This window comes from Lineus longissimus, chromosome 6, assembly GCF_910592395.1.
Source record: "Lineus longissimus chromosome 6, tnLinLong1.2, whole genome shotgun sequence".
Taxonomy (NCBI): domain Eukaryota; kingdom Metazoa; phylum Nemertea; class Pilidiophora; order Heteronemertea; family Lineidae; genus Lineus; species Lineus longissimus.
Window position 1 is genome coordinate 16,379,108 of NC_088313.1, and position 23,776 is coordinate 16,402,883.

General features: G+C 39.4%; 1 protein-coding gene and 1 long non-coding RNA gene across 5 annotated transcripts in view; both read right to left on the reverse strand.

Moving 5' to 3' along the window:
* The window catches only part of LOC135489742 (neuropeptide F receptor-like), a 103,848-nt gene that overhangs the window by 47,046 nt on the left and 33,026 nt on the right, over positions 1-23,776 (reverse strand). The window lies entirely within an intron of this gene.
* Positions 18,827-22,129, reverse strand: LOC135489797 (uncharacterized). Of its 3 annotated transcripts, XR_010447228.1 has the most exons (4): positions 21,588-22,129; positions 20,471-20,613; positions 19,962-20,077; positions 18,827-19,773 (listed from the first exon to the last, which is right to left on the reverse strand). It is a non-coding gene; the product is annotated as an uncharacterized LOC135489797 (long non-coding RNA). The 3 variants fall into 3 exon arrangements; XR_010447227.1 differs by lacking the exon at positions 21,588-22,129 and having other exon boundaries at positions 20,471-21,521; XR_010447229.1 differs by lacking the exon at positions 21,588-22,129 and having other exon boundaries at positions 20,426-21,521.

A 23,776-nucleotide genomic window follows, 5' to 3' on the forward strand; every position in this document is an offset into this window, starting at 1 on the left:
CAGTGAGGGAATAACACCTTATTTCTCTAACTGAGCAAACTTAGTCGAATTTCGATTGTTGGACGCTGCAGTGTAAATGATATCAAACTGCACTTAAACTGACTGATGACTGTAGACTCATCAAATTGTTGCGATTGTTGGACGAGTGGGTACTCTAACTATGTAATCTCTGTCGAAATGGGAAGTGTCTATTGTCGGACCTGGCGTTGCTTCACTTATGCCCATTCAATAACTGTGTTAAGAAGAGCAGACGCAAATTTAAATTTTGGACGTGGAAGGTCTTCTTCAAAATACACTCCAACTGACGAGTTAACCCAAATTTTCTCTTCAATGTGTCTCAACGTCCTCAAACCAGAGTCTAGAAAAGTGACCTGACCGATCTGACCAATGACTTGTTGTAGCATAACATAAGTATGCCAACTTTAAGGTGTTCCACGTGTAATCAGTTTGGGACTGTAATAAGGTGTCTTCCCAATAACGGATGTGTCTCAGATAAAGTATACGTGACACCGCGATATATCGAATTATCTTGGCCGGATAATCGAGTCGGGCAGATCAAAGACCGACTCGACGACAATTTCCCTGGGCAGCAGTCTTATAACGATAACCTACACGGGTTTACAGACCAGTGTCAGACAGACTGGCCGCGGTAAAGGACTGACCTGATAAGGTAATGTAATAGATCTTCTTGACCGATACACGGCTTGTCTTGGTGGTACGTGACCACTTGGGCTATGCTTGTTAGCCACTAATGCGCTATCTATCAGCAAATACGTAACTTCATACGACCAACGACCTTCCACTGTTGCGACCTAGGATTAGATTTTGTTACTTCTGGAGACCGGGATTTTTCTTGCGCTGCTCCAAATATGTGGAACCGTCTCCCACGCTTTACACGCATATATATGGCAGCATCTCGGTCGTCAAGAAAAAAACTAAAACCTTCCTCTTTTGGTCGTGTGGACCTAAAAATTGTGCTGTTGGCATAATATCTGAGTTAAATCTGTATGCAGCTGGTTTCTCTTAGAGTAAGACGTATATAATCACAGACCAGGTCATACCATCTCGCTTACAACAGAAACATCCTAAACACTACACGTTACAACGTAACGTACACCTCACTACATGGAGGTAAATAATGCACGAGGCATCTATGTTGCACCTGCCAAAGGAGATCATCAGACACCTGCCATAATTTCCCTGGGGTCTATTAACTTCCCTCATGCTATTCGTCCATCCGAATCTTCAATGGAATCTTAGCTTTAGTGAGCTAGCTGTTTCCTACTTGGTCACTACCAGCCTAGTGCAGTTTAGCTCCTTATGGTACATGTACTACTATGTAGAAGTTTGACCATTACCCTTCACGAATCTGCAGCCGTAAAGGGCGAAACTGCCCGATTTGCCGACAACTGGTTGCAAAGGGTTCCTTGCCTGACAGCTAACGTGTCATTAGGAGAGCAGATCATCCACCAAATGAGCAGCAATCAATTACTGATCAATAACTCGGCCTCGAGAGGAAATCCATTAAACACCAATATATTTCCGCCTCAACAGGTCCTGCTGATGAGAGTGAGATGAAGTGCTGTGCGGCCAGTACTTAAGTGGTCATTGACCTCTACCTATCAACGACAACAACAATAACAACGTTCACTCCCGGGCGTTAAAGCCTCCAGTAGCTTCGAACTGTTGGTTTCTTGGTCATGTTGGTGAAGCCTAAATTTACCAGCGCTTTTCCATGTTTTATTAGAACGCAAGAAAGAAATACTGTAAGAATCTTAATATAAAAATCAGGCGCATGTACACGGCACTGAATAAGTCCTTAACTAAGAATCATGATATAAAAATATGGATTTTTTGCTGGGGAGTACCAGTAGAAGCATATTATTCTACGCCAAAAGTTTTATCTTCTCTTTCTTATCTGTCTCAACTTTAGAAAATATCCTTGAAGAATCGCATAGTACCTTTCTCAGAGCGTTGATTATCTCAACGGCACACAGTCACCAAGGGAGTTGTTTCAATTGCATCTCTTTCTTATCTACCCGTTTGGCGCCGATCTTCTTCCCCCGGACGCCGTTGATAATTCTGACTAAGGTAACGGTCGCATAGGGATTTCGTTAGCCCGCATTTGAGCAGTGTTCTTTGCAGCTCAATTAATAAAGATTGAACAAAATGTTAACTAACATTATCCTGGCCTTTGATACACATTAGGCTTTACTTTCTGACCTATTTGAGGTGTCACATGGCATTCACTGCATGGTCAATGACGGTGTAGTAGTTTTCATGGATAGTGATGGCAGGAAGATATTAAGTCACCTTCGATGCCGAGTGTCTTACGTATTTTGACATCACCGCACCGCAATTTACCAATGCTTGCCCTACAGAATACTATTTGAAAAGTTCCGAAGAGCGCTGACATTTTCTTGAATACATCAGCTGTTCCTTGCGCACTTCTACTGCGACTCGGTGATATTGCATATCGAAAGCTAGCTTGTTTTTCAAAGATAATGAATACAATCTGCATAACGGTTCACCGGAGATTAATAAATATTTTTACGGGGATTCATATCGAAGTCATTTTTGATTGCCACTGCTTGCTACATTACATTATTATCTCGGTGTAAGGTGTCTTTCCAATTCAGCTTGTGTATGGATTCATGGGACTATTATATCTAATCACTTTAAACGCCCAGTTTTATATAAAATGTTAGCTCAGAAACTTCCCACTGAATGACATGGGGTATCTCTGCCCACCCTTCGCCGAACAGTGCTGCAGGGTTATCAGCTTATTAACTTGACAGAGTAATTGACTTACACACAATTTCACGAAAAAATTGCATTGTGCGCAAACAAAGCCTAACATTGCTCAGAAATTTTCAGTATTTCGCTACAAATGGCTCGTTTTTTGGTGTTTCTTCCTATCCGATTCTTCCAAAGAAGGTATTTTTGAAATTAGAAGTTTCAGATGAAACATAGCATTTTTGTTCAAATATTTCATATTCTGTGCGCAATCGCCTGAATCAGATTGCCATTTTTTTCGTGAAATGGAGTTATGTCAAAGAAAGGAGTGCAAACTTTAAACCGGAAAACCTATATTGCTTGAATTGGAATCACGCGCCTTACTTAACAATTTCAATGACTCAATTTTGTAAAGGTTCGTTACACACAATCGCGTTCACGCCCCGCACTTGGTCGACCTGAAAAGTTCTCAATCATGCCCCGATTGTCTATTTCATTGAAATGTATAGAAACCGATATCGATTTTGACTGCTTTTGCCAGATCTCAAGCAGAAAAACGAATCAGTTCGGATGCATTGATGGGCTGTTTGTACGAAAAGAGAATCCCGGAAACCTGATAACGTGATCAGAATCTTCACTCAAAATCAGCTATCATTTGGCTACCAATCTGCAACAATGAGCTCAGAATGACAATTCGTAATGAAGCGGGATGATAAATGCCTCGATGTTTCTTTAGTTCAATGATAAATCTTAGCTAGGAATCACCTATTACCCCTTTGTGGAATCATTGCAAGTAGTGCAAACGGTGAAGGCTTAACTGGCGAACCTTTGTCTAAGACAGTGATTTGGAGATATAGAAAACCTAGCGAAATATTCAAACAAAAGATCAAATGGGTCGTCGATAAATATCCCCTCGATTAAATGGATCTTTTTACTGTTATTTTTCCTTTAACCGATCCATCATCCCTCAAGGTAAAAAAACACTCTGGCCGCTTTCTTTTGGCCATTACGTACGGTGCAGGAATAAATGCTAATCTCTTCCGAGGTATGATCACCTCAGTGTGCCCCAGAGTGAAAGCAAAAACGCCGACCGGCTATCAATAATCGAGTCGGAGAAACCTGACACATACGCGAAAGTCACGGGTAGTGTTGAATCCGTACAACACCAAAAGAGTGAGATGCACAATGTGCTTTGGGCCATCTCGTGCGATACTATTGAACATCACCTCATTGACAGCTAGTTCTCCTTAGTTTCGGAAATACAGCACTTGCTAGTATCCTAGTTACCATCAAATCCAATGCCATATTGCCTCTATCACCTACCAGTTCATCGCGATAGTTCATCCAGGTTCACAGCACTAAGATGACAAGTGTCTCCCAAGGACTGACAAACCTTATCATTTTCCAGTTCATCGCGCCTCTTTCTGAAGACCAACGGCCACATCTGATTGATAATCAGAGAGAGCAGCGGTTTGTTGACCTCTAAATATTTGGTTTTCTGATTCAATCATGATCTGTGTTACTTGGAAGATGAAGATAAAGCGTTGTCGCTCGTTTAGGAAAACAATAACTTTGATAAGCTGTTGCTTTATTGCCTTGTCTGTTTGGGGTAAGTAATCAATATCTCTATAGGATTCGTAGCTTGAATCATGAGTTCTGATGGGATGGAATTTATTGGACCCTGGACACCTGCTAAAACTCAATAAGACTGAAATTTTCTGTTTGAAAATAACACACACACAAATTCCTCATCATCTCCCAAGATGACAAAACACTGAAAATAGCCAATAATTACACTCAATGATAAAAGTGAACAAAACGCGTTCTATAACATAAACGAATCATAGTTATTACCCTTCAGCTATATAAGAAGAGAATAACAAAGGACTTTTGTTTCAAATATGACTCCGATTTATCTTAAGTAATTCTGTCTTCTACGCTAATGGAGAGGCAATAGCAATAATACTCTTGGCAATATCAGATAATGACTTATCTAATGGTATAAACCCCACCGAGTTCGCCCCCATAATATCATCAATTGGCTCTCTTCTGTTACCAACATACAGAACCCAATCTGATGGAATCTTTGTAGGGCACTCAGGTGGCGAACTCAATATGATGATGCAACGAGTCAATCGGTTTTGTGACACGACTCTGCTGTAATCATAAGATGGCTTCGTTGGATACGAGAAATATTATTGGCTCATGTCCTAAAATCGGCTGTTCAATACTTTCACGAAACGAATCTCCTTCTTAAATGTTTCTTGGAAACTCGTCCCCACCTAAGGTCTTCCTGTGAGGGATTTGCGTACACTCTGACCCAAATGGAAATAAGGTGATTCCTTCGGAATTGGCGCGGTAAGAAGGCAATTAAGCACCTCTCCTATGGGGGAATTGTTCAGCATAGCAGAAGAGACAAGACATATGGTGATAGTGCATCGGCAGTAGATCTCTTTGGTGAAAGGGGTACGCTATTTACGACGTTATTTTCACGACCAAAGCCATAACGTGGCATTGTTGGCCAGAGCTGATAAGTCAAACGTCTTCATACATCTCCCTCAGGAATGATTACGTAGAATTGAATGTGACCACGGTGGGTATGAGTTCCGGTTTGCCTAAGAAAAATACGTGCTTACCTGGAAAGGAAATGGCGACACGAAAGAAACATACAAAAAATTATTTTATTTTGAGGGGCGTAATGTCCGCATTTACGTATAGTGATTCATAACACGCATTTGCTAATGGTGATGGGAACCAAAGTCACAAAACTACTTGCTGGTCGCCAAGATTATTCATATTGACATCATGGCTAAAAGTACCACGCGGTTGTTCAAGAGGGAAAACATCGTTAAGTGACTGTAATGCCAAACCAATAAACTACATGCTTCATTAAATATTTATTCGAAATCATTTTGTCGATCCATCACATGTACGTGTTTTATCAGCGACATGAGCTCGAGATGACATTGAAATGGGCTGTTGGTCTACTTAATGTATTTGGATGACTCCGTAACGTCAACGTGGTGCAATTACTCTATGTCGGCTCACACTCATATCGTAGAATGGTTTCTTTCCTGTTTTCAGTGCGTGTCCATGAATACTTCAGTACGTTTCGCACGATCTTTTCGATTTCAAATTTCTGATATCAGATCCGGTATTTGGTTCAAATAGAGTCTTTCTGTAAACATATTTTCCCTCTCAAACAACCACGAAGTACGTTTAGTCATGACTTCAATTTGAATGATCTCGGCGACAAGTAGCTTGTGAGATTCGAGGGTACAGTAAGTGTGTGGGATGCGTTGTTGTCATACAAAAACTGTTTCTAGTAGGACTGGTACTTCCCCAAACAGGATCCACAAACTGCAATAAACAGTACACAAGTCAGAACTCAATCCCAATTCTTCTTGTCCTTTAAAAGGCCCGCTGCGTTTTTCATACACTTGGCAGATTTGATGATATGACACTGAGTCAACAACCTAACTATTAATCTGCATATCATTATGAGAATAATGTTTCTTCATGCTTGGCATGTATTTTTCTTATTTCTAGCGGGCCTCATGTGAACAAATTTCCTGTATACACATTGCCTTCAAATCTTTCGCCTGTAATACGTGCTATAGATTTTAAATACGGAATGGCGATGCCACTTCAAGTTATTTCATATTTACCTCATGTCAAGAAATTTTATTTGAAGAAATATCTCGCCTGAGGTTCAACTTAAGTATCTATTACAAGTTACCATGACTACAGCTAGATGCATTGCTACCAAGCCACTACTTAAACAAGCTTATTAGTAGCGCGAACGCAACTTTTAGATGCGAGGTGATAGCAATTACAATGGTTGAGACAACGTTAGGATAAAATTCAAGTTGCAAGCCACTCATGTAAAAATAATCACAAAAAACTCGGGGAGTGCTATATGGGTGAGAAGTCTCGAGGTTTTTGTCACTAATAATAGACGTAAATAAAGTTTTCCTCGTAGAAATCAAGCATAACACCAGTTCGAGACGGCTGGTTGTCCCTATGGCTTACTCAAAGCATGGGAATGCCACAGCCATGAGAGTTTGAGTGATTTAATGGTCGTTATCACTACATGTAGTGCCTTTATCGCCGTCTTGCTAAATGTGGTTATGGGTTGAAGTCCCATTATATCGGACAAAACGACTTCAATACATTGATAATTTGAATAGGATTCAACTAGTAAGATGAGCATGCAAGTAAGCAATATGGTGTACGTTTATTCCCAGAGTGATTTCAATTGTCACAAAACCGAATTGGAAAATGTCATTGTAGTAATGTGTGGTAATATGTTATGAAACACCAAGGCAGTTTTAGGAGATGAACCAGCGGCACAGTTGACATATATAGAAATGTCAAATTGCAGGATTGGAGTGAGTGAGTGATTATACTACATAACCGAATTATATTTTCTGAAAATCGATTTACCCTTCCAGACTTCTTCACTGTCCAGAGTCTCATGTCGGGTGCCTGACCAATTATTTCCGCGCCACGCATGCCAACACCCATCATCACTCCGTTCGAAGCCTATTCAGTCACGGAACATCCCCATCCATTACGCCATGGCTATCGTCATGATGGACCGGCTTTGGGGTGATTTAGAGCAATTATCGGATTGGCCCCACTCTCATGGTCATCCTCTTTAATTAGTAGCCATGTTTTACTAAACCTAGTTTCGCCTTTAAATCTGGAGTCGGGTAAGGTACCACTTTGTCGTCTTCTGATTTACATATTGGCAATATTGTTCCCACTCCTACCTCGGTTATTTACAGCCATCTTGATTGAAGACGAAACACTCAAGTGAAATTTACGGAATCAACTGGAACGTTAAACGAGTGCGGACAGGTCAATCTCCTAGATCCAGAAACAGGTTAGGAATAAAGAGAAAAACATACGTGTATCATGCTTTTTCAAATAGCTAATCAAAGCTTTCTCAGAACGACACAATTTTAACTCTAATGCAGCAGGGAGTTATAATAAAGATTCCCTGAATACAGTCTACACGAATGTTTTCGGCATCTATACCATTAAACCATGTTTGCATAATAATGGTCTCTCTCTTAAGTTACAAGAGATGACATCAGAAAGAACAAAAGCAAGCTGATGAAGTGTCACCGCTACATAATTGCTTGGAATGTTCACATCTTAATCTTGGACAATCAAAATTCCCCTCACAACCTTGTGATTAGTCAGTTTGCGTTACAAAAGGGTTCCTCTCTTGTCAGATCAAATACAAGATCGACAAGATATATATCATCAGGGTAGACCTTGTTAATTAAAATAGGCTACGCCAGCTACTGGAGGCTATAACACGCATGAATGAACCAACCATGTTGCAACCCTCGTACAGCATCACCCTTTGAGTCGTGGACTTGTTTATTGACCGTGTTCGCCATGCCTGCTGGTCTCTCTCGTGACCCTCGCATGACGAGGAAGAATGGCGGGAACGGAGGACACCTTTGTTACTGTGGTGATTAATTGAAGAGGCCACAGATTTGAATAATTCTGCCGGCGACTCGAATAGGTAGACTGAGAGCAAACGGAAAATAAAAGTTGCGCCGGTGTTCTATGCAAAGATACCTTCAATTACAGGGATCTTGGAAGATGCCTTAAAGTACACCGTACGTGGCAAAGATACCTTATGAATACAGAGTGGAATTCTCTCAGAACATTGAGTAAGAGAAGGAATTCCTTTATGGCAATCATGATCACCACTTCATTAATGTCTGACGCAAAAATACAGCCAAGTCGTGTGCAGGGTGAACTATCAAGAAACGCAGTGGGCAGTTAATGGCACAAATACATACAGGAAAAATTGAAAAAATACTCATGCCAGCCTTGGTTCGCCTCTTCCTCCTTATCAAAGAAACCTCCTTGCGGCGGAGCTGAGAAAAAAATCAGCAAGGATCGGTTAGGCCACGACCAGGGAAGAATTATTCCGCTCGTGGCTTACCATTAACGAAAACAACGTGTCTGATCAAATACAGCCTTGGGCACTGTTAATGACCATTATTTCTTAACGATCTTGGACGAGATGTGGACACTCATTCTTTATCACTGTAAAACCTAACAGCAGTAATTTTTTCCCGTCATCTGCAGCGTTGATTATCAAGACTTGTTGAACAGCCTAACATATGTCAATAATCTGGGAACACTTGTTTTTTTCCAAGTAAGAAATAACTATTTTCTGTATATAAGAAGTTTCGATGCGAGGGTAGCTTTCATAACGGTTGATATGCCTTAACCGGCACGGGCAAATAAACGTCATCTGATCGCTTTGACCTTATTTAAGATATGTGTTTCAACTCTGAATGGAAGTGTGTTGGACTTCTTAAAGATATTTGCTGACACGATCAACATTGACCATTCTTCTTTAATCTTTGATGAGATTTATTCAGATCAAACCGCATCTCCACTGGCACCAAATGACGTCAATGATAATCACTGCATCTATGGAAAAGTCTGTTTAATCGAAATGGCCAAGTTTGTTCATGTCCCGAGATCAACTTTTCTATCCTTTCAAACCCATGTCTTATCCTTCCCATCATGAGTTCAAGGCTATTCCCATAAAGATCACTCGATTATATTTGTCTTAGCTTCAGATGTTTTCCTTGTGATGATATCAAAATCTTGGTTAAAAGTAGCAGGATTATTAGAATGACTGCGCTTTGAACCTTCGCGAGGTCAGAACGGCTCAAGGCAGCGAGAAGATTCTGTTTAATGGCGATACGGATATCAGGAATATTAAAACACCTTGCGGAAATTGACTGTCATTACCATTACAACTTCGTCACAAGGCAAGAAGCATACAGGCAAACCTATATGGGAGGACAACATTGTTTCATAGAATATGATAATAGCTTCTGATCGATTCTGTAAGTAGATTTTAGCGTGTTTGCCAATCCAATTAAAGTGTTCAGCTGCTGCAATAGTAAAACAAAAGTCATAAATGCTCTTTTAAGGGGAAAACACTCCTAACTTCTCAGAATAAAGTGGTGTGACGAAACATTTGGCGGATATCGAAACGTCTTTCAGCTTTTCCAATAAAAAAAAATCATCTCGCGATTTTATTTCCGAACTTAAAGCTTATTTCGTACAATTCGTGAAAATTTGGCGATCTAAAGTCGAATTGATTGCGAAGGCGAGTTCAGGATAACTTTCTTAAGTTGTTTCACAAACTCATCACACAACGATATCTACAAACGATTTGGCGAGTTCGATAGTCGAAACTAAGTCGAACATCAATCAATCCATACTGATCTTATCCATATTTACTCATTTTCTTTGGATAACATTTCCAGTAGTAGAATTCTTCAATGTACCGAAACACGGAAAAAGATGTAAACATCAAAAACGTCTTGTCGTTGTTGGAGTGATCCAATAAATTCTGATCTTATTGGATACGTAGAAAATCAAACAGCAATATCGTCTTAAGTGAACTTTGTTCTCATGGTCAGTCGAGCTGTTACGAATTCAAACGAGAAACAACGGGATTTGAATGATTTGAAAAGCAATACTAAGTAAAGCGTTTATTTCAAAGCTGAACACGGCAAACTTATTTAAAATCTTTTCATGGGTGAAATCTTATTCAAGAGAAACGCATATGAAATTGACAGCAAAAAACAATTCCGGCAAGTAACCGAATTCAATCTGATACCATCCTGATACTAGTCTACTCAGAGGTAGAGTCATTCGAAGCAATTGTCAAGGAGCGACAGGGCGATTACGCCCCCGCCCCCTCTCCTCAATACGTTATCAATTATCATCCCCTAGGCCCAAAATCATTCAATACAAATCCAACTAAAACATATTTTCTAGAAATTTTCGCAAATTACAAAATAAAGGAGGCGCAGAAATCTAGAGGTTTACAGCAAGCCCGAGACATTCCACTTATCCAAAACAAATAACAAGATCAATATCTGATCTCAGGACATCGAGACCAGCTGGAAGTAATCGGATATCTGACGTGATCGATTCCCCAATGATCCTTTGCAACATTCGATGACATGTATCGACGGTGTCAACACATAATAGCTTCTTCGATAACTCTTGCCGCACTTCCCCTGGCACTCGTCCATGATCTTAGGGCATGGGCAGCGCAGTGGAGGCGACGTAACGAACGGTCATGTGATAGGTCCGTGGTCAAGTACACTCTTGGTAGCAGAGGTTACGATTTTGGAGAGTAGGTTTTGGCGGTTTGTAGTCTTTAATAGCTATCATAAAAATAGGCTTTCCAAACGCCTCTACTTGTTTTAGTTGTAAGTGTAAAGGCGAAGGCAAAACGTGCACTTCCATTTTCCCAACAAGATCCAGTTGTCACCGATACGTTATTGACATATCATAGCATGCAAGTGGCTAAAAGGGGTAATGAAACATGAATGAATCCATATGCCTTTGTCATGTTCATTTGGAGTGTTAGTGGTGAAATATTGATAGGTTATCTATATGCTACACAGGTGTCCTTTTTGCGATGGCAATATTGGTGAGACATTTTCTTCTTCTAGTTTCCATTTTTATTCCTGATGAGACAGTCGACGTGCTGTGCTCACGGAATAAGTAAAATGTGTAGAACCTCTAGCAGGTCAAAATCTCAGCTCTCGTGCGTAGATTTGCCGTAATGATAAAAACCATACTTTAAAGACATCCAAACCAGTTGTTTGCGCTCCAAAGCCCGAAACGATGGGACAAACATAAACAAATGGACTATAGCAGAAACAGGTCTTACGTTCGGTAGGCGTTGGCAGTATAATGTGTTGGCGGTTTTTCCTTTTATCAGGTGCAATCTCCTGTTCGTCTTGGCGCATAAAAAACCCCGCCTAACTACTGCTTTTTCTCTTCATCTATACCATAAACACTATCAATGGATAATGTGCACTTTTATCAGCGATAATGAACATACGATAAGACTTCAAATACGCTTTGGTTACTCCTTTGACACCCTTTAGTTTATTTCAAGAACATTTCACTCAGGTGTTTTTTTTGTGATTTCACACAGAAAATGCAACAGTTGATGAAAATGTTACAGTTTATCCTAAACTTCAAAGTCAAAATGATCTAAAAATATGAACTTCACTACACGAACGAGACACTTTTCGAGCAAAACTCTGTTAAATTGTCACAGCCCTTTGAGGCTTTTCCTGCGGGAAGTGTCATTTTTAGGTTAAATGACCTACTAATGAGTTGCTGCTAAAACACCCATTCTTCAATATCAAACAACGCCGGCTGGCGGACGAGAAAAGTCTAGGTCGTATTTCCACACCATGAATGCTAAGAACTTAAAGCGATGGTAACTGCGTGCCTTCCATTAAAGACCAACAGAGGTTCAGTGGGTGGGGGATGGAAAGGTGAAAATAACTTAAACTGCACCAAATTAGTATCAAATCCACACCCAAACTAGACTTAATAGCTATATTTAACCATTCATGCCCCGCAAAGATTGTAGCAATTAAGCCATAGAGACTAACTGACTTTATCATCCAAAGGGTAGTCTTCTTGTTATTGATAGAATACATTGAGTTACAAAAGTTCGGTAATGGAGTTAGTACCGTTAATGGATTCATTTAACCGACGTATTTCTATTGATAGTATTTGTCTCTAAGGTGTTTGTTTCATTAATTGTTATATTACTCTAACGACTTTATTAGATGGCTATGTGACCGAGGGCCAAACTGTATGACGTAATCGTAACGTCATTGTGTATGTTATGCTCGCGATAAAGGTGTGTTCATACTTTTGTTATGAAAGTCACTAGGAAGAGTATTATCAAGTATTTATGAGACTATATAGTGTTTATTAATTCTTGGTAATATATATTTTCTTCCCCTTTCGCATTTAAATTAGGCTATCTTCTCTGCCGTGTCTACTGTCGTGGTACACGGAGGAGACAACAGTTGCTTGGAAATTCAGTGATTTTATAACGATTTTCCTAAGTAAATCGTGCAGATTAGAATAATCTAATTGCACGGACACATTTTTTTATGGCTGATTGTCTAGTCAGTACACTGTTAACTTAAACTCATTGCAAAGTCTAGCTGTGTACATGGCTGGCTGGCATGGCTTTAATTGTTTTTTTCATTTTCACATAATTTCTGTCAAAAAAACCCCAAGGAAGTTTACAGTTTTCCAAAGAAGTGTCGTAAAAGAAGAGAGCTTTTAACATTTTTCTACCTTCGTACTGAAATGTAATTTTTTTTAAAAACCTAGTGAAATTCGATGTCTCACAAGAATCGAGAAGAGAAGACGAACGCAAATTTCTAATAAACATCTAAGCCCGTTTTGAAAATTGCTATATAATCGTACTTGTACTTGTTACAGATTTAGTTCTGACAAGTTTAGAACACCATTCTGATGCCATGTTGGAAACTAGATCTAAAAAAATCATTTGGTTCCATCAGAGAAATGAAACACGTTCTCTAAAAGCATCAAAATATAAAGGACCACAATGTTTAGTATCAGGGGAGACAAGGCAAGAACATCCTTGCCATTAGTATCTCGGAAAGACTTCGAAAAAACAAATAAAAGCCATGACAACTATCGATGTAAGAAACAATTTCACAATTTGCTATAAAATGCATGTTATTCGATAATGCCATGCTATGAGCGACAATGTTCTTTGGAGTAAAATGGAAAATAGATAAAACTTTTTCTGTGTAAGGCATGTCTAAGCCTCTTTAAAGTCTAACTTTAAACACGTTTCGAAGAACTAAAAGTAGGTGAAAAGTAAGCTAGTAACTAAGGAACCATGTTTGTGGTCGTGTCTTTAAAGTTTGACGATCTGACGCTTTTTGCGTCGTGTTATCTTCATTTCTGTAATGTTGGAGATACTGGGGATGAGTCCTGCCTAATAGAGTGAAGCAACATGATGCAAATCAAATCAACAAACATCCTTCTTAAACAAGTATTGCATATTTAAGTATTGACCACGAGGTTCTTCTGTAAAGATAATATTTGCCCACACTATCAGTAAATAACGGTTATTGCTGTAAAATAAGTTTCCACATATCTATTCATCGCACTGGCTGTGTCCAAACTTGTCGCAAACAAACTGGGCAATAATCTTAGCATTTCAAACCAAATGACTTGGTCAAGATTGAGCACAGAGGATGCAGACAAATTGTAATTTATTGCTTGTTTTTGATGAAAAAAGACGTTATAAACGACTCAATATTCTTCTCTGAGAATAAAATTGAAGCAATTATGCAAAATTCTTTGATATTCAGGATGATAAACGATCAGAACTCATTTGTGGTTTGAATATCACTCAGATGGCATGCTCTGCAGAATTAACTAACAATATCGACAAGGAATCTAATTAAACGTACGGCAAAGTGAGATTAAGGACTCAATGATGATGGAAGGCTTGGCAAAAGCGACGTAGTTATAATAGTTCATTAACAGCTGAAAGTAAACTAAGGTCGAAAATCCCGACAGCATACTTAGTTAAACTCTCATTCAGGTCCGTTTACACGAACATGTAGTTGCAAGATTCTTAGTTAAGATCTTAACTAAGAACCTATAAGATTCTTGTGAATAATGTACTGCCGGGGTAACGATAGTGCCAAAAGTAATTTGTCGCAGCCGGAAAACCCTCGCAGTAGAATCATACCTTTAGAGCCAACACCAATAGCATATCTACCGAATAAGGTTTAATACACAGTATCAGTAAACATCTCAACTCGTGACTGCTCAGGCAATAGACAGGATTAGCAGACGCCCGACTCCGACTCCGAGTACGAGGTGATTCCATTTTTGCGCTTTACGACATCAACAGTGCGGGGGTTTCCCAAGTGGTCACTCGTACTCGCTCGTAAACTCGAGTTGGACGTCCTCTATTCGTAAGTGCGCTCCCAGTGCAAATTTCTCTGTTATCATCGTAGATTCGGAGTATTTCCTGATCGTTTTTAAATGTAAATGCTTTCAAGGATATGTCAATGCCCAGCAATGTAGTTCTGGTGGAAAAAAGGTGCTCTGTATGGGCATCTTTGTTGGGTGGCATTCTCGCGATTTTTTTGCACATCGATGCGCATGCGATGCGTGTACATCATGTGTACATGCCATGACATGGGCATCGAAGACTGTGAATTGGCAGCTCCATCATTGGAGTGTTACTATAAAAAATGATATTGCATTATTACACTAGGAGCAATTATTGAAAAGGCTAATTTCATAAGGAGTAGAAATAGAATGGAATAGTCTACCAACATAATTATAAGCACGAATCGTGTTGGTTATCGTAGAGCACAACCACTCAACGCAATTGACATACGGCCTGCCAAGTCACTTACTGACAAATATTGACCCCCAATAGGAGCCTGATCTCATTAGATTAATGACAGTTCTAACAAGCTTGTCAGAATATTCCCAATGATTGATGCATCTTGACACTACTGGCCGATTCAGCCAGCAAAATCGGCAAACAGAGTTATCGGGAGGTCAGTCGATCCTACTCCTAGTCCCATGTATTGGGCGAGAAAGAGGCTGGTCGTAGCATGTGGGTTACCTTGGGACGAATTGACCTTTTGACCTAGTTTTGTGTGACTTATGTTCCTAAGTCACACGAAACCAGGTTAAAAGGTCAATTCGTCCCACAGTCTCCCACATACTACTGCTGATTGGCTTGTTGAGGGGGGCATGTAGGAAATGCCATCCTCTTGCAAACACGACCTACAACACGACTTCTCCTTACGCATGTTTCCGAAGGGAGTAAGTATGTGTCGGGTGAAATGGCTGGATATTGTCAGGATGATCCTGAGCACGATCGAACATGTTAGGGAATACCATCACATGATCAGCAGTAGGCTACAACGCCAGTTAGCTACATGCACGACAGCTCCGTATCGAGTACGATTTGAATTGGAAGATTGAATATCTACTTCAAAGCACACATGACATGTACGGAGACAGCTTTATTTTCGATAAACCAGCCAGACATCACGAATCAATCATTTTAACGCCAGGTAGAATGTCGTCTAGCGAATTCCTTATTTGAGTGTACACTGTATTAAGCTTGAAGCACATGGATGCATATGTCTGAGAGGACATGTCCCCGAAGTCTTGAGACTATTGTTTATTTACCAAAAGATTTTATTTTTCCCCCTTGTTTTGCTTCATACCTCTGTGATACGATCTCGCAGACTTTTACCTTTCTGTGCACTTAGCTGTACAATCACGTCTTATCGCTTAAATGTTCTCAATATTTCAAGCAGCGAAGAACCCAACGAGTTGTGTCCTTTATTAAGGAGTATAAAAAATTATATCTGCCGATTGATCAAAGTTAGTATAGGCCATTCCAGTAATCATCCTTCATTCCACTAGATAACTCGCGACGCCCGGTCCCGTGTCATATTACAATAGTTTTTCCTACGATACCGGCGTGGGTTTCCAAGACTGTAAAGGTTAATCTGACTCTCATGAGAGCAATCGCATTAAGGGAAACAGGATCAGGTTGATGAAAGCTCAATTCCACAGTTGCTGTAGTATGGCCAAAAATAACCGATAATGGACAAAACGAGACTCTTAGAGACGATAAAGTACAATATGGCCAGGGCAGCTATTTCAAGACACGATTAAGTGCAGCAATATTGATTTTAGTGTGTTTATCAGACCTTCTGACCTTCTTGACTAAAGAGGGGTCATGCATGTACGCCTCTTTGACTACACAACGCCAAGACTTTCGCTATCCTGACCATATTCTAGTTATCGAATGGTTGTGGGAATAACCGACCTATGAAAAAGTATTGTTCTCAGCATGTCCCCCAGAGTTCGGCCGTGTGTGTGAAGTGTGTGTGCCTTTTACATGTATACTACTACACATCATATAGATTTTAGTACGGGAGCCAAAGGCCAGAATATGCAAACTCGGGATTGGATGAATCACTGTACATTGAATTGTCGCCCAGCCAAACCCTTTCTGAAGACACATCTTTTGATGACATTCTTTGATCACCCCTTCAAAAAATGCAGCATCTGCGATAGTTTCCCTTCCCCCAAATTCAGGCTGTATTCTTTTCAGTCATGGTAACCTATAATAGGGTACATAACAGGAGTTCGCAAAAGATACTGCAGAGCTGATCCCGCATGGCCGCGCAGGTCACCTTTCAAACCTAGCACAATCACGACTGATCAGCTATCCTCTGTAACACCATCTAGTTTATAAATCGCCATAGCGTTATAAATGAGTCCTCGGTCTGAACGAGAAACGAGCCACACATTGTATGACATCTGCAAGTCGAATAGATGATCGAATATGATGTATTATATCATGTGTCGTACCATTGAGGATGCCAGCCATGCCAGCGGCTGAACGATAGATGAAGGAAGCCATGCGCAGTATTATTTCACGCCTTCTGGATGAATTCAATCGGGTCATTTGGCTTTATGGCCTTGATGGGGTCAATAGGGTCATGTGACTTGCGTGTTGCAGCTCTGGAGCGCATCAATCAACTTGTCGCGCGTAAATCCTTTACGCAGCTTTAGCCTAGGTCGAAAAAAAGAGGTTAGATTGGATCATGCCAGGCGACTAGCCCAGGGATAAGCCTAATTTCTAAATTATATCGCTATGTCTTAGTTTCAGTGTTTATGTTTAATTATCCAGTCTTCGGCCTATTTGTTACGACCTTGAAATTGTAAAGGAAAATCTATTGATTTAGAGAATTCAGGTTGTCAAATTAATTCAAAGCATTAACTAGATGAGATAAAAAAGTCCCGTTAGGAATATACTTTATAAGACACAAGTAGACCACAAGCGAATGGATGCAGTAGACTCGTATGAAAGTATCCCCGTGGAAAAAAAACTTGCTTGAGTTGATATGAGACAACATTCTTGATTTCCTACTCCTGCATGATGGCTCTCAAAGTATGCTCGAGCGCTGATGAATAACAATCGGTTTGATGAAACGTCCAGCAGAGCGCAAGAAAAAAAAAGTATCAATGCCAAAAGAATACAGAATTAATTACCAAACTCGTGATTGGTTTTTTTCACCGGAATAAGTTAATCCAGAGTCGAATTTTCAGTTTTTATTTCACCGATTATTATCAAGAAGAGTATACTGTAATTCGTCATATTGCTATCTTTGTACTTGTCATTAATAACTACGAGATATTTTATGTTTCTTTCCTTATTGCCGCGAAATTGTCTACACTTCTTCAAAAAATAACTAGTAAAAGCTTGGTTTTGGCTAAATTTAGGCGATGGCCACTTTAACGCCAGATAGAGGGCACGCGAAATATTTCCCCAGACAACCACTACAATGATCTCCTGCATGGTTATAAAAACCCCACCATTACTTGGGCTCGATAGGGTAAGCGAAAGGCGGAGTAAAAACATCATGCTGCAAATGTCAAGAGTACTCATACTCAGCAAGACAGATTAATAGAGTGTGAGATAAGTAGGCGTTTGCCCTTCTCCTTACATTCCTACACTCCAAAAATTAAATGGTGAAAACTAACTATTAATAGTTAAATGGTAACTACTTTGGGGCTTAGTATTGCACCGACTAATAAGTGGTTATTTTAACTATTTCAAAATAGTTAATAAAGTAACTACCATAAGTAGTTGATTTTTAACCATTTTATAGTTTCAATTTGAACCATTTTGATAGTGATCCTTACTACTTTATCCATCCAGATTAACTATTATGTACTTGTCGCTCCCTTTTTGGCGGATGGGCTAGTTAGGGTCATAATGAGGAAATCCGGGCTGTAACTGCTACTGTTTCTCTCAAGCCGACACCTGTTCGTCTACTTGATATCGGCAGCAAGGAGGCCCGGATTTCCTCATTATGAGGGGTCCAAAATAACCAGTATTTTGGACAGTGTGAGAACAATGAGTGATAGAACTGATGTCCAAAGAGCCTTTTGAAAGTGCATTTGCTACATATTGCCAGGGTCATAGATCCCATCATTGGGTTGTATTTCTTAAAGGAGATAGCGTCGTACAACTAATTCTCAAAGAGATCAAGACTTATTGTACGGCGTTATCTTCTTTAAGCTAGGGTACACAACCATGTTGTCACTAAAAGAATTACCTTTTAATGAAAAACAAACACTAAACGCATTTAGTCTGATTACATCTACATGTATTTACAACAGAAATTTATCATTAACTATAGTTTTCAATTCATTACATTCAAATTTGTGACTGGCATTTAAAGTAGAAATCTATCAATGACAATTAAGTTAACAATTCATTTCACATTCATTCAATTTGAAAGCAGTAAAACGTTTTCAGTACAATAACCCCTTGATACATTGCCCCCTATACAGTAATCCCAAGATATACTCACACTATAAATGGCCAGATCTTTGCAAATATCATAGGATCTTCCTCTTTATACTCTAGCAGATTTAGTCCGATTAACATCTACATGTATTTACAACATAAATTTATCATTAACTATAGTTTTCAATTCATACATTCAAATTGAATCTAAAGTAGAAGTCAGCAGATTTAGTCTGATTACATCTACATGTATTTGCAACATAAATTTATCATTAACTATAGTTTTCAATTCATGACATTCAAATTGCATCTAAGCAGAAATCTATCAATTAAGTTAACAATTCATTACTCACATTCATTCAATTTGAAAACAGTAAAACTGTTTCAGGAGAATAACCCCTTGATACATTGCCCCTATACGGTAATCCCAAGATACATGTATCCTCACACTATAAATGCCCAGACCTTTGCAAATATCAAAGGATCTTCCTCTTTATACTCTAGCAGATTTAGTCTGATTAACATCTACATGTATTTACAACAGAAATTCATCAGAGATCACCAAAGTCCTCAATGAATTGCCACACAATAATGCAGTCCAGTAGGATATTCTAAGTCAGGAACATACAAAGCCTAAAACAGGCCTCAACGGCTTTCAGCAGTGTCGGATATTCTAAAGCGTTCACCTCAATGATAAGAAATGCCTGAGTTGGAGAGGTTCTATCCCCAAGAGCCAACACGAAGGGCTGCACAGCTCCACTTGGGAGGTCCTGAAGGAATGAGGGGATATTTGTTGTCACCTGCAAGACAAATCAATTTCTATCAGACAATTAAGCTAATGTAATATACATGTAAGCAAAGACCCCTCTAGACTAGTCATCTACTAAAAAACTATGGCCCTGTTATGATACAATCAAAAATCTGTATGCAATATTCAAGGTCGCCATGCTCAAATCGCAAAAACTACATGAAGGCAATAACTTTATACCTGCTTGAACTGTATGAACGACGACATTGCCTCAGTCACGGATGGTCTATGACCTTTTGTTGGCCTGGGGGGCAGCATGATCGGTAGAAGTTGCATTGCAACTACACTCTGTTCCACTGGAAAATAACCATTATAATGTATTTTGGAAATGATACTCAGTTAGCAGTACTGGTTCCATTCATTCATTGGTCTAAATTGTAGTATTTTCCAAAATAAATGGAAATTAACGTTAGCCTCGCTTTCAATGACGCCGTCAAGACTGAGTTGTGTATCAGCGCCACGTCATGGATTAGTTTCGCTGGTTCCTCATTGGATCACTAGAATCTTTTTTGCTTCTGGTATCAATTCAAGGCATCTGAGACAAAATTGGGGTAAATGCAGTAAATACAGTCATACAAATTGCATGTCAGATGGCCACTTAAAAAAAGGGATACTTGAACAATAATAATGTACTTAAGTCTTACCAACACTTTCATCATTAACATCATCTTCAACACTGGTATCCTTACCCCAAGACTACTATCATGACTATTACATAGTAGTAGATTGCGGTACTTCCTTGCAAACTTCATTCTGGTACCAATTTTTGGAATCAGCTCCTTTATTATTTCATCGTCCAACATACAAAATGCCTCCTCATCAATGCCTTCATCTGAAAATAGATGTAGTCCTAAATGAAATGAAAATCATGCAAAAATGAAGGTTGCCATACTTTAAGCTTAATCTGGTGGTATTACGTATACTAAGTACTAGTAATTGATGACAACAGGCCAGCCAGTCAATACTGACATGCTTCCATAGAGTAATTCTTGGTTTGATCAGGATTCAATTCTACAAAAAAAAGAAAAAAACCTAGGTCACCATCAACTCCCACAAAATGGACACAAAAAACGTTGTAGTCCAAAAGCACCACCCCTTCTCAGCGGCTTGTCTGTCACAGTGTCACAGACAGACATGTAATGGAATGGTTTGCAGTTTTTGGAGTATTTTCAACATCCTGTGCAAAATTAATTGTAGCACTAGCAGCCAATTTAGAATCAATAAAACAAATTTTGGAACAAAAAGATTCATCAACCACAATCATTCAACAACCACTGCTGCGCACTATCGCTAGCATATGGTTGAAAAACCAGCAATTAATCTTGGTACATCCTGTTGTGAGACTTTTCAATACTATCAATACTACCAATTATGACCCCCCCCCTACTTTCGTCAAAATTATAGAATTAACCCTATGCATTATAGAATTTCCATCTATCTAGGCCTACCACTCTTGTTAATGCAGGCAAGCATTGTGTTGCAAAAGGAAAGGATCATGGGGAGACCCTACTGAGATCCGATATATCAATTCGATAATGTACCAGGTACTGTTATTCACTGTAATCTACAAGAGTACTCAATTTCGACCCGGCCATTTCATTCGATATTAACCAGTTAAAAATACAGAGTTGGTAGATAATCATAAAGACATTTAGTAGAGGACAGGAAGGATCCAAGAAAGCATCCACAGAACGAACTTCTCTTTCCAAATACATAAAATTAAATAAGCTACACTACTGAACACCGACTGGACCTGGTGGTCCTGGATGATCATATGTCTCAGGCAAACTACACTGCAAAACTTACAACTATCAATAAGACTGCAGACAATTCAGACACTGACCAATCCAGACTGCCAGATCAAAACGTCCAGATTGAATGAACAGTCTCACGACGAGTGACCAGTCAGACCAGTAGGCCTTCTGGTCTCGGCAGTGGATTTCGACTGAATTCAGTGTGGACATTTCAAAGCCTTTAGGCCTATGGTGGCCAGGCTTCACCACTAACAGGGCTATAATGTACATTGCATGTAGGGCCTCGCATGCTAGGCCCTACATGTACATATGTACATGTATTGTAGCCTATACACTGTAGGTGGTGGGTCAGTGCATGCAAATCATGAATGAATGAATCATCATCTGTTCTGAATGAAGCGTCTGTGTCCGAAGCATTTTTCAGCAAGACATTTCACGCAATATGCGTGAATTTGACACTCTGCTATAATGAGACAACAATTTCTGCTCGCAAGTATTTGGAAAAGGAACATTTGGCAGAATGAGGTCGAAATCGATCGCATTTTAGATCAGTATAAAACGTCAACAGTTCCGGCGACTTCCGCCATCGATTTTGAGCTCGATCCGAGTGCACCCTCTCGGAAATACTTTACACTTGCGTCAACTTTTTCGGCGGGAATATTCAAACTAACGAGTATCTCATTAAATGCATGTAATGCGCGAATGCTCTACTGATACTTCGGAACAAATTTTCAATAATGTTCATATAAAATTTAGCACTAAAATCGAATAAAACTGTTTGAAACTTGTTCTTAAATCGAGAGTGCGACACTTTGCTTCATGGCGCGCACTCGCATTATCACAAGAGCGCTGACGGGCGCGCACTTTCGCGGGCCTTTTTAAGTTGTCTTTTACTTATCACATCGCCTACAAACTTCTTCTTTTTCCAGTTTAGTGCATTCTTCATTAATACATGTAATAGAGTAGCCTACAGGCCTATCGAACTGGTGATAAAAATGTTTTGTGCATGCGTCGTGAGAACTGAAGAAAAAAGAGATAAAAACAGGTTTCGAATGGTGCGCGTTTTCTTTTTTGCCTTAGGCCTATACAAAATTGTCAAAAAAATGTCTTTTCTGCTGTCGGAAACATGAAAAAAAGAATATCTACAAAAGCTATATCTTACCCATGAACACTTTAACCAGTTCTCCCATCCCCCATGAGGCCAAGGTTTCCTCGACGTCCATTTCAAAGATCAGCGAAAACGAAGTTTGGCTTTTGAAGCGGGTTAAAAATGGCGGCGATCGACGCTGGACGTCTGCTGTCTGGGGGCGCATTCTGATTGGTTGAAGCTTACTACTTCAAGTGGTTAATTCACAAAATCAGTGATTCTGATTGGTTGGCTGATTTTACTACTTGAAATGGTAAAAAAGTATTCATGCTGTTATGATTTCAAGTAGTTACTCTAACTATGAAAATAGTTATGTTAACTACTTATTGGTAAACGTATCGTTAACAACTTCAAATGGTAAATGATTTACTATTTAATTTTTGGAGTGTAATAGGAGATGATCTGTCATGGTGGTAAAAAGGTACATACATGTACATGCCCGCGGAGACGAATAAAAAATTCAGTGGTTGTCAAGATATTCTCGGGAGTATTCAAACTTTTAAAAGCACTGCTGACAACAAAGCTCATGGGCAAAGAATCTGACGAATCTATAAAGTATTGCCGTGTTCCATGAAGCAGATGTTCAGCTCAATAATCCGAAATGAAGAAACTCAGGCGACATTAATCGATTTAGCTACATTGACCTCAAGTTCGGTTTAGCTACAAAATATCGCGCTAAGTTGAAATCAGATGAGAGTTCAAAGCCATGAAGAATCCAATGTATCGTGAAATGCAACGCTGTGTCAACCAATTATTGGAAGAGACCAAGAAGTTAATCACTGTGATGTATTTACTTAAGCGCAAACAGAACCAAACTTATGAATTAAAGAAACTAAAGCAATACACATGTATATATATTGCGTTGGTATAGTACACAACTAAATCTTAAAGGGTTTTGATATTTTAATTTAACTCAAAGACCATAAGTTTTTTTTCATTTCACTGATAAACCACGGGGTGCATATTCGTGTTTGCTGAAAGAGCCTTCAGGGTTTCTCAAATACAAAACAACTTATTTTCAAGAGAGTAGCAGAGCCAGTAACACCCCTATCAGAAAGTATAGAAATTCCTTCAGTCAAATGGATTTAACTGCA